This window comes from Macrotis lagotis, chromosome 3 (assembly GCF_037893015.1).
Source record: "Macrotis lagotis isolate mMagLag1 chromosome 3, bilby.v1.9.chrom.fasta, whole genome shotgun sequence".
NCBI classification, from domain to species: domain Eukaryota; kingdom Metazoa; phylum Chordata; class Mammalia; order Peramelemorphia; family Peramelidae; genus Macrotis; species Macrotis lagotis.
In genome coordinates this window covers 177922248-177931822 of record NC_133660.1, presented here as the reverse complement: position 1 = coordinate 177931822, position 9575 = coordinate 177922248, and positions in this window count along the sequence as shown.

Sequence of the window (9575 nt, the reverse complement as noted above, 5' to 3'; positions counted from 1 at the left end):
GAAATCATGCAAAACATTTCCATATTAGTATGTTGCAAAATAAGATAAAATGAATAGAATGAAAAAATTATGCTTCAATCTGCATTCAAACTCCTTCATAATCCATATGTCCTTTGAATTAGTCTTAGATCACTGTATCATTCAGAATACTTAAGTCATTTACAGTTGATCATCATACAACATTACTGTTAGTGGGTATGATGTTTTCCTGGTCCTCACTTTTCATTAGTTCATGTAATTCCAGGTTTTTCTGAAACCATTCTGTTCATTTCTTATAACCTAGAAATATTTCATTGCAATCATAAACCATAATTTCCCGATTGATGGGCATCCCCTTAATATCCATTTCCTTGCTATCACAAAAAAGAGTTATTATAAATAATAAAAATAGTCTTCAAAGGACACAAGTTAAGAACTCAGTTTAGAGGCATAGTCTGCCTAAATCTGTCCCAACCAATGTTGTTTCAACATAACACTGCTGAAATAAGTTCCACTGCAACATTGCAAAATTTTGTTCTTAAAGCTATGGATCCTCTAGACACAGCAAGTAAACCTCTAACTGGTCAACAAATAATAGTGGCTCCCTCAGCAGCCGCTAATTTTCAGGTTAATCAGAAAATGGTGGCTGAGTGAACTAGAGAGGCCTCCTTGGTGCTTTTCTAATTGGAGACGAGAAAGTGGGCAGGCTCTGTTAGGTGTTTCCTTCTGGATGTTATATTGAAGGCCTCCACAACATATGTATAGACTAACTTCCCCTTCACTTTTCCTATGAAGGGAGAAAGCCAAGGTTCCTCCCTGGGACCAGAAAACTGGGAGTATCAAAGTATAAAGACTCTAATTTTAAGTTTTTAAAGCTCTCTCATGCTCATAATTTAGTTTCAATGATCTAAATATTTTCCATTATGTTGTTTAGCCTAATATAGTGTTTTCATGGAATCAATTTCCAATTGTTAGCTAAGGAGAATTTAATCACACTAATTCCTATAATCTTAATCAACAGGAAGGTTAATTCCCTTAATTATATTAAGTTTAATTGTGAGGAAAAATATTCTTGGTACAGTTCAGTAAATAGTTCCTTAGACTTCAGTAGGTCTCTTCAGTCCCTTCAATAGGTCATTTTTTTTTTGTTCTGAAAAGGTGGGATCATAGAATTTTGAACAAAAAAACATTTTTAAAAATAATATAGTCTAATCTTTTTTTCAAAGGAGAAAATTGAAATCCAGAGACATTAAGGGATTTGTACAAGGCTAAGCAGATAATAGTTACCAGAGTCAAAATTCAAATGCAGGGTCTCCAACTTCAAATTCAGTTTTCTTTACTTTTTATCATACAGTTACATTTTAAAAAATATTCAGCAAGGTTTATGTAATGGTGGCAAGTTTCTCTAGCTTATCTCTTATTGGGGGGGTTGTTTTCTGACTTAATGGTTTTGATAGGTAAAGCATAATTGATTAGTGGGAAAAAAAGCCAATTCTTTGGAGAATGGGTTAAAGAATTTGAAAAAGTCATTTCCTAGTTTAGGTCAGAGAATAAAAATCAGTTGCTTTTTCTTTAATTAAAAACAAAAAAAAAATTCAGTAACAAAAGAACCAAAGAAGTTTAGGGATGCAAGCTAAAAGTCTGGGAAATTCATGGAGCTGTCTCCTACTTCACACTTTTAGTATTAATCTTCTCCAAAGAATTGAAGACAGTTTACTAGAAGAGCTTAAAAACTACCAACAATATAGATTTACTCTAACATTTAAAATTCTCCTAGTGCCAATGAAAAGTACATTAACAACCATTTTCCTTGGAACTTTTAGAATTCTTGGGTGGTAGAAAAAACACTGGATAAGAATTAGAAGACCTGTATTTTGCCAAAGGCTCATTAGGTGTAGAGCTGAAAAGATACCATAGGGGTCATCTAGTCTAACTATCCTCATTTTACAGAGGAAGAAACTGAGGCTCTTCCAATCCATTCTTCATATAGCAAATAAACTGATATTATTATAGAGCATGTCTGACCACATCACTACCCTGCTCCATTAACTTCAGTGACTGACTTCTTATTCTTTTTTTTGTCTTATTTGTGCGTGTTTGGGGTTGGCAGTGGGGTTAAGTGACTTGCCCAAGGTCACACAACTAATAAGTATCAAGTAACTGAGGTTGGACTTGAACTTGTGTCCTCCTGACTCCAGGGCCAGTGTTCTATCCACTGTCCCACCCTATTATTTCTTAGATAGAAATTATTTTATTTGACATCTGAGACAGTATCACAGTCTGGTTCCAACCTGTCTTTCCAGACTTACTTTGCATTACTCTATCCATGAACTTCACAGTCAGGCCCAAATGAACTTTTTACTGTTCCTCACATAGCAAGCCATCTCTCATTTTCAAGCCTTTGCACATCCTCTGTTCCATGACTAGAATATACTTCTGTTCACCTTCCTCTCTAGAATCCTGTTATCTTCAAACCCTAGTCAAGTGCAATCTTCTACGTGGCTTTCTGTTCTCTTCAATTGCTAATGTCTCTTCCTACCAATTACCATGTATTTATTTTGCATGTACTTATGTATTCATATTATTCCCCTGAAAGAATGCAATAATGATGACAATAGCTAATATTTCTTTTATATGTTAATAATCTTAAAAGGCTTATAAAATATTTTAAATTTTTTTATCTTATTTGATCTCCACAATCTTGGGGTCTAGGGGATTACCATCAGTCCCATTATACAGAATGTATGGCAGGTGGAGATGTAGCGACTTTCCCATCATCACATGATGAATGCTGAAGGCAAAGTTCAAACTTAACTCTTCCAGGGGTGGCTACGTGGCACAGTGAATAGAACACTGGCCTTGGAGTCAGGAATACCTGGGTTCAAATCCGATCTCAGACACTTAATAATTACATAGCTGTGTGGCCTTGGGCAAGCCACATAATCCCATTTGCCTTGCAAAAACCTAAAAAAACCCAAAAAAACCCCCCAAAAAACTTAACTATTCCTAACTCCAAGACCAACCATCTATTGATTCTGAAGGTTAGGAACTATTTCACTTTAGTATTTGTTTCTCCAGCACCTGACACGATATGCAGCATATTGCAAGGACTTGATAATTGCATCTCGATTAGTTCATTGACTTAATATAGTATAGTAGAAAGATTACTTTATAGTGAGAAGACTTGAGTTTGAATCTTCTCTGAGGCTTACTACATGTGTGACTTTGGACAAGTCACTTAACTTCCTCAGGCCTCAGTTTTCTTATTTGTAAAAAAAAATGAGGGGTTGGACTAAATGGCTTATGAGGTCCCTCCCTGCCTCCACATCTGTGATTCAATGATCCCCTTTCTCACTCTCAAGGAGTGTCTTCACAAGAGGATCCCTTTCTAATTATTCAAGACTCATTACCTTTTTCCATCTATTGTTATTGCTTCCCAAATGGACCTCTTGCTTCTATTTCATCCTTGAGCCAGCTAACAAAATAATTACAGGCCTTTCTTGCTCAAAATCTTTTTCATTCAATCATGTTCAACTCCTTGTGACCCCAATTGGGATTTTCTTGGCAAAAATACTGGGGTGCTTTGACATTTCCTTCTCCAGTTAATTTTACAGGTGAGGAAACTAAAGCAAACAGGATTGAATGACTTGCCCAGAGTCATATAACTATTAAGTGTCTGAGGCTGAATTTGAGTCTCCCCATTCCATGCTAGGTCCCTTATCCACTGCACCACCTAGCTGTCCCCCCCCCCCCAATTCTTCAGTGATTCACTATTGCATTTAGGATAAAATTTAAATTCCTGACATTTAAAGTCCTTCATAGTCTGGTTCCTACTACCTACCTTTCCATTGAATTTCACACTATTCCTCTTCATGTACTATATCTTCCAAACTGGATTATAAGATGTTCGATTTACTTGACTCATTTCATCTCCCTTTTCTTCATCCTTAGAAGACATTCTTAGAATCCTTTTTCCTCGAGACTCAGGTCTGTTTTTGCCCCCCCCTCCTCTGTGAAATCTTCCTTGATCCCCTTTAGTCCTTAGAGCTTTCTTCCTCCTCTGCTCTCTATATTGACTTAATCTATTTGCTTTGTCCATAAAAAAGAGACTTTTGAATTTCACACATGCTCCACTAATGTTTCAAGACATGGTTCACTAATTCTCTCACTGTGTGGATCTGTGCAGTCTTAAATTTAAAATACAAATTGTAACCAATTTGCCCCCTAATAACAGAAGAGATTCTTGGTAAAAGGGATTGTTTAGTTTTTTTCTTGGTATATCCATTACTTAACACAGTACCTCCCAGATAGTTTGCACTTAGAAATGTATTGAATCAAATGTGAATCCAGGTAGGTTTTGCCTCTTATTTTTACTCCCAGCAAAGCTCCCTTTTCAAAGAATCAAAGATTCCTCTTGAAGGTCAAGGAAACTTCAAGCTATTGACTAAAAAACATTTTTATTCACAACAGAAAAGAGATAAAATTGGGCAGACCTAACTCATTTGGACTGCAAAGAGAAAATTACTAGGTGACAAAGAAAACATGTGCTTTATTACTCTTGCCCACTGTGAAATATGATGTAACAGAATAGACAAAGGTAAATTTAAAAAAAAGATTATCCAGGAAAATTCTTGAGTTTCTTTAAGGAAACTATGAGACAAAGAGAATTCCTAGTTGGCAGAAAATAGCTGAAATATAGCCCTAGTCTACCACTATCACTGAAGACTGGAGCAAGGATTATTGCTCTGAGTCAGGAAAATAGTTCTCACTCCTTTTCCATCTTATATTTGTTCATCACATCTTCTCCATCTAAAACATAATTAAGAGCTTACATGGACATTATGGGTGCTAGGATAGTTACATAGTGCTAGCAAATATAGCCTCTGCTTCCATAAGCTTTTAATCTAAAATAACAATTTAGCTATAGTCTATTTCAGTCCAAAAAACATTTATCTGGCTTCTATAATGTATCTACTATGGGGGCCCAGAGACAAATCAGAAAAATTTCTGGTTCTTCAAAGAGCTTACATTCTTCCTGAAGAGAAAGTCATTCATTGAGTTCATCACCAGACCACTTTTTTGAGCTTTATATATGCAGACAACCATACTCCAAGTAAATTCAACATGTAAACAATTGGCAAGAATATGATATACTAATAATCATATGACATTTTTGTGTGTGATAGGAGTTGGAAGTTCTATCAGGGTAAGATCGGGGGGGGAAATCACTGAAGAAAAAAGTTATGCCTCCAGATAAATAAATATAAAAGGAATTTATGCTAGTACATCTCATCGCACTAGTTATCTTGCCTCTTTCCAAGCTCTACTCCCTCAAGAGACAGATATAAGTCAACATAAGAGTCTCCAGAGATCTACGCAGGGCAGTTGGTTTTGTACAATGATAATTTAACTGATGGAGCAAGTAGGTGAAAAAAGAAACTGGAACTAGAGCTCACACTTATTTGCTTTGTCCATAAAAGGAGACTTTTGAATTTCACACATGCTCCACTAATGTTTCAAGACCCAGTTCACTAATTCTCTGTGTGGATTTGTGTAGTCTTAAATTTAAAATACAAATTGTAACTAATTTGCCATAAAAGTAAACTCTTGTTTCTAAATTGCAAAGAAAGGTAGCACATTCAGTATTGTAACTTTCATTTTCTTTTTTAACTCTCCTATGTTTGCTACCTTTTCTCTCTCAAAAAGCAATTTCAGAAAAGTAGCTTTGTAGAAATGTTAAATATAAATAACAGAAAAGTTAATACTCTGTGGTCTTTGACCCTAACTTTAGTTCTTCTTGTCATGGAGCACACATTTTATTAACTAGATATTCAAAATGCTGGTCCTTGTATTTTCTTTCCTCTGTTAACTGAAACACTGTTCAGAATCAAGTAGCAATGTATTGAAGATTCCCAGCAGTGTAAGCCCCTTCCTTTTTCCATGATAGCAATAATTTATCAAGTTTGGAATATGAGCACATTAGGCCAGTGTTTTCCAAATTTGGCCATGGAATGCACAAATGATGATTTCAAATATCTGGGTTAAAAGTAGTAGGATTTCTTTTGAATTTAAAATGGAAAATTAAGCCTACCTTCAGACTGAAAACTTTATAATACATTTCTTAACTATAAGTCAAAGTAATGCTCTCTCTGCTGCCCCAGTGATGTATAATCCCCTGGCATCTTTGTTTATAGGGCTGTAAATAATGACTGTGCTCAGAGCATCCTAAGAGCCCCAGTGGTCACTTTAACGTAGCAGATTTAACAGGACACGTTCCTCTCCTTCCCAGGACCGTCAGATTCAGCTTCTACAGACAGGTTATCTGGCTCTCTCCACCCTTCTGAAGCCCTCCAAGTCAGCCTGCTGTCAGAACCCTTCCCCTGAGTTCTGCCAAAGCAGTGTCTTTGATCTGTTTGTCCAGACTTTGGCTTACAGTTGTTATCCTACTTTCCTACCTCATTCCCATTCCCACTGGGTCCCTCAACAACCCCAAGGGGTATTGTAAAGGGTAAAGTATAGAATAACATTACAGAATTTTCAGTTTTAGATGCTCTTATTGTGAGAATAGTATTTGGAGACGGCTGGCTTGCTCTATATGGAGAAAGGAGTTCTCTAACATTGTAACCAGGAAGTGGGACCATAAGAGGTGATGTCAATTGGTCAAGTCTGATATTTCAGAAACTCAGGATGATTCTGGGAGTGCTTGTAGGGCAGACTAAAAGTACAGTGAACTTTAGACGACATTAATAATCTTTTAACCTTATAGTGACTTTCAGTATTAAATATATTTTGCATCATGACATATTTTTATTTTTTCCCCCAGTTACATGCAAAGGTAGCTTTCAACATTCATCCTTTTGTAAGTTTTTGAGTTCCACATTTTTCTAACCCCCCCTTTCTCCTCCTTGCCCCCCCCATGGCAGCAAACAATCTGGTACAGGTTATAGAGCATCATGACATTTTAAAGTTGCCCGTCAAACCGAGGAATCCCCACATGATGTATTCCTGTCTGAATAACAGTCCAGTGCCAAAGAAAAAAAAATGAAGATAATAAATGAAAAGTAAAACACAACAGAAATAAATAAAAGAAAATAGATACTAGACAAATGCCAGTGTCTACTCACTTCCTTTGACTGAATAGATAGCATGGTTCTTTTTTTTTAATTTAAGGTAATGGGGTTAAGTGACTTGCCCAAGGTCACACAACTAGGTAATTATTAAGGGTCTGAGGTCACATTTGAACACAGGTCCTCTTGGCTCCAGGGCTGGTGCTTTATCCCCTGTGCCAGCTAGCTGCCCCCTAGTATGGTTATTTCTATGATTTAAGTTAGTAGATCACAGGGTTATAAAATTAGAGATAGAAAGGACTGACTTTTTTACAAATGAAAATTTAACTCAGAGAAATTCAATGATTTGCCCAAGATCATTTTATAATTTAGTAGATCGCTCTCAATTCATTACCCTACAGCATTTATTAAGTACCTTTTACATACTAGGTCCTGTGCCAGGAGCTGGTGATACAGCTACCAAGAAAGTCAATGTCAACTGACAAAGGACTGGTAAAGAACATCACCAAACAAAGCTAGGCAAGTCTTTCACAATAGGTTCCCAGTCCATTTTGGAGGCCATACTTGAACTCTCTCCAAATATGTGTGCTCAGTTAGTACGGCATTTGAGAATTCAGTCACCCTGTCATCAGTGAGGCATTATAAAAAGACTTTAGTGGAAAACATACCTATGATGAGTCACACATCAAATGAGGCAAATAGAGACATGTTCTGTTTATCTTTTTCTTTAAAAAAATATTCTGAATTAAATAATATGTATAATTTGCAAATATATATAATTTATAATAATATTTAATAAATAAAATGAGCATTTTCACATACACTGTAGAAGAGAAAAAGAAAAATTGTAAATGATACTACAGATCTCTATTGTATGACTGACTTTAGTTTTTAAGAATAAGTTCAACCTATAGCTTTCAAAACTGCCCTGCATGTCTGTGCTTCTTTCTGGCCTTCAATAGTATCTGTTCTTAATGGACCAATATGAGGAATTGAACTTACTATCTCTTCAACAAATCGGTGCTTTTCCAATTCTGTACCTTTGCTTGACCTGTTGTTCAGTTAGAATATCCTGCCTCTCCTTCTATACTCAGTGCATATCTTTGACAAAATTTTTCCTGGTGACCATATCCTGAATTTCTATAGCTTTTATACTTACTTACCTGATATATTCATATATATTTATCTTACCCCTACCTAAACCACAAATTTCTTAAAAGAATTAGCCATCCTTTTATATACTTTTTATTTTTCATACCAGTACTTTTCAAAATAATTTCTATTAACTATTAATTGCAGTGCTAATTGTTATTGGGTTTCATAAATATTGCAACCTTCTGGATAAGATCCTTAGCCACTTCAAAGAATCTGGCCTATTTATCCACAAAGGAAAAGCCAAATAGGGAATGGCCATTATTCTGATTATGGCACACAATCAGAATGATACCGTAAATGGACAGTGAGTTGAGTTCAGACTTTTAAACAGGAGAAAAAAGAGCTGGTTAGATTACCTTCTGGAAACCACAAAGTTCCTTTAATAACACCAAATTTCTAGAAACAAAAGTTTATTTTTAAAATATCAATATTCTACTTGTACTATTGGGTGACCATGAGCATTGGAACAGTATATATATAATCTGGAGGTTTAAAAAATGAGTATCACTCAGAGGGCAATGGAGATATATATATATATATATATATATATATATATATATATATATATATATATATATATAAACACACAGCTTGTATAAGCAAGCTACAACATGTAACAAGTTGCCACAAAGTAAAAAGATGGTTCTCAAAGAAATGTAAGAGGGAAAAAGAAGATGGGCGATTCACAGGTCCAGAGCAAGAGATAACCATCTGGCCACCCTTGTGTTCCACCAAAATGAGAATGTTAAATGGATCACTGGCAGATAATCTGTGGATAGCCTTGGACAAGAGTCCCACAGGAGGGGCAGGCTTGATCTACATTGTAGAAAGCAAACTTCCACACTAACTTCCACTTACAGATCCACTTCTACGCTTGGTTATGTGTTGCTGGTTATGTGTCATGAAGCTGATAAAGCCACCATCACCACTACCACCACCACCACCACCAATAACACCTGTATGTTGTTTTTTGTTCAGAGCTGAAAAAAATCATGCTATGAATTTGTGAAATAAGCATAGGTCAGACCATGTAGGTCAATCACTTTACTTAGCAACCAAGGGAATATAGCGCAGCTTTGGGGTTTTCTGAAGATCATTTTGGACATTGTAGTGGCTTCTTTGGATAGAGGTTTTCTGCCTGTTTCAGGGCTGCAGGAACATTTTGTGTTCATGTGTGTGTGTGTATATGTGAGTTTTGAGTGTGTGTGTGGGGGGGGCACTTTATCTTTCTCTTTGGTCCTTCACCCGACTCTAAGGTGATAAGGAGAGGCGTTTGAAGAAGGTACTTTGGACCCTTACCTAATTCTCCAGTACGTTGTCCAGGGTGGGGTAAGGAAAGGGAGAGTTTCACAGAAAAGCCAGAATGGTACAGGA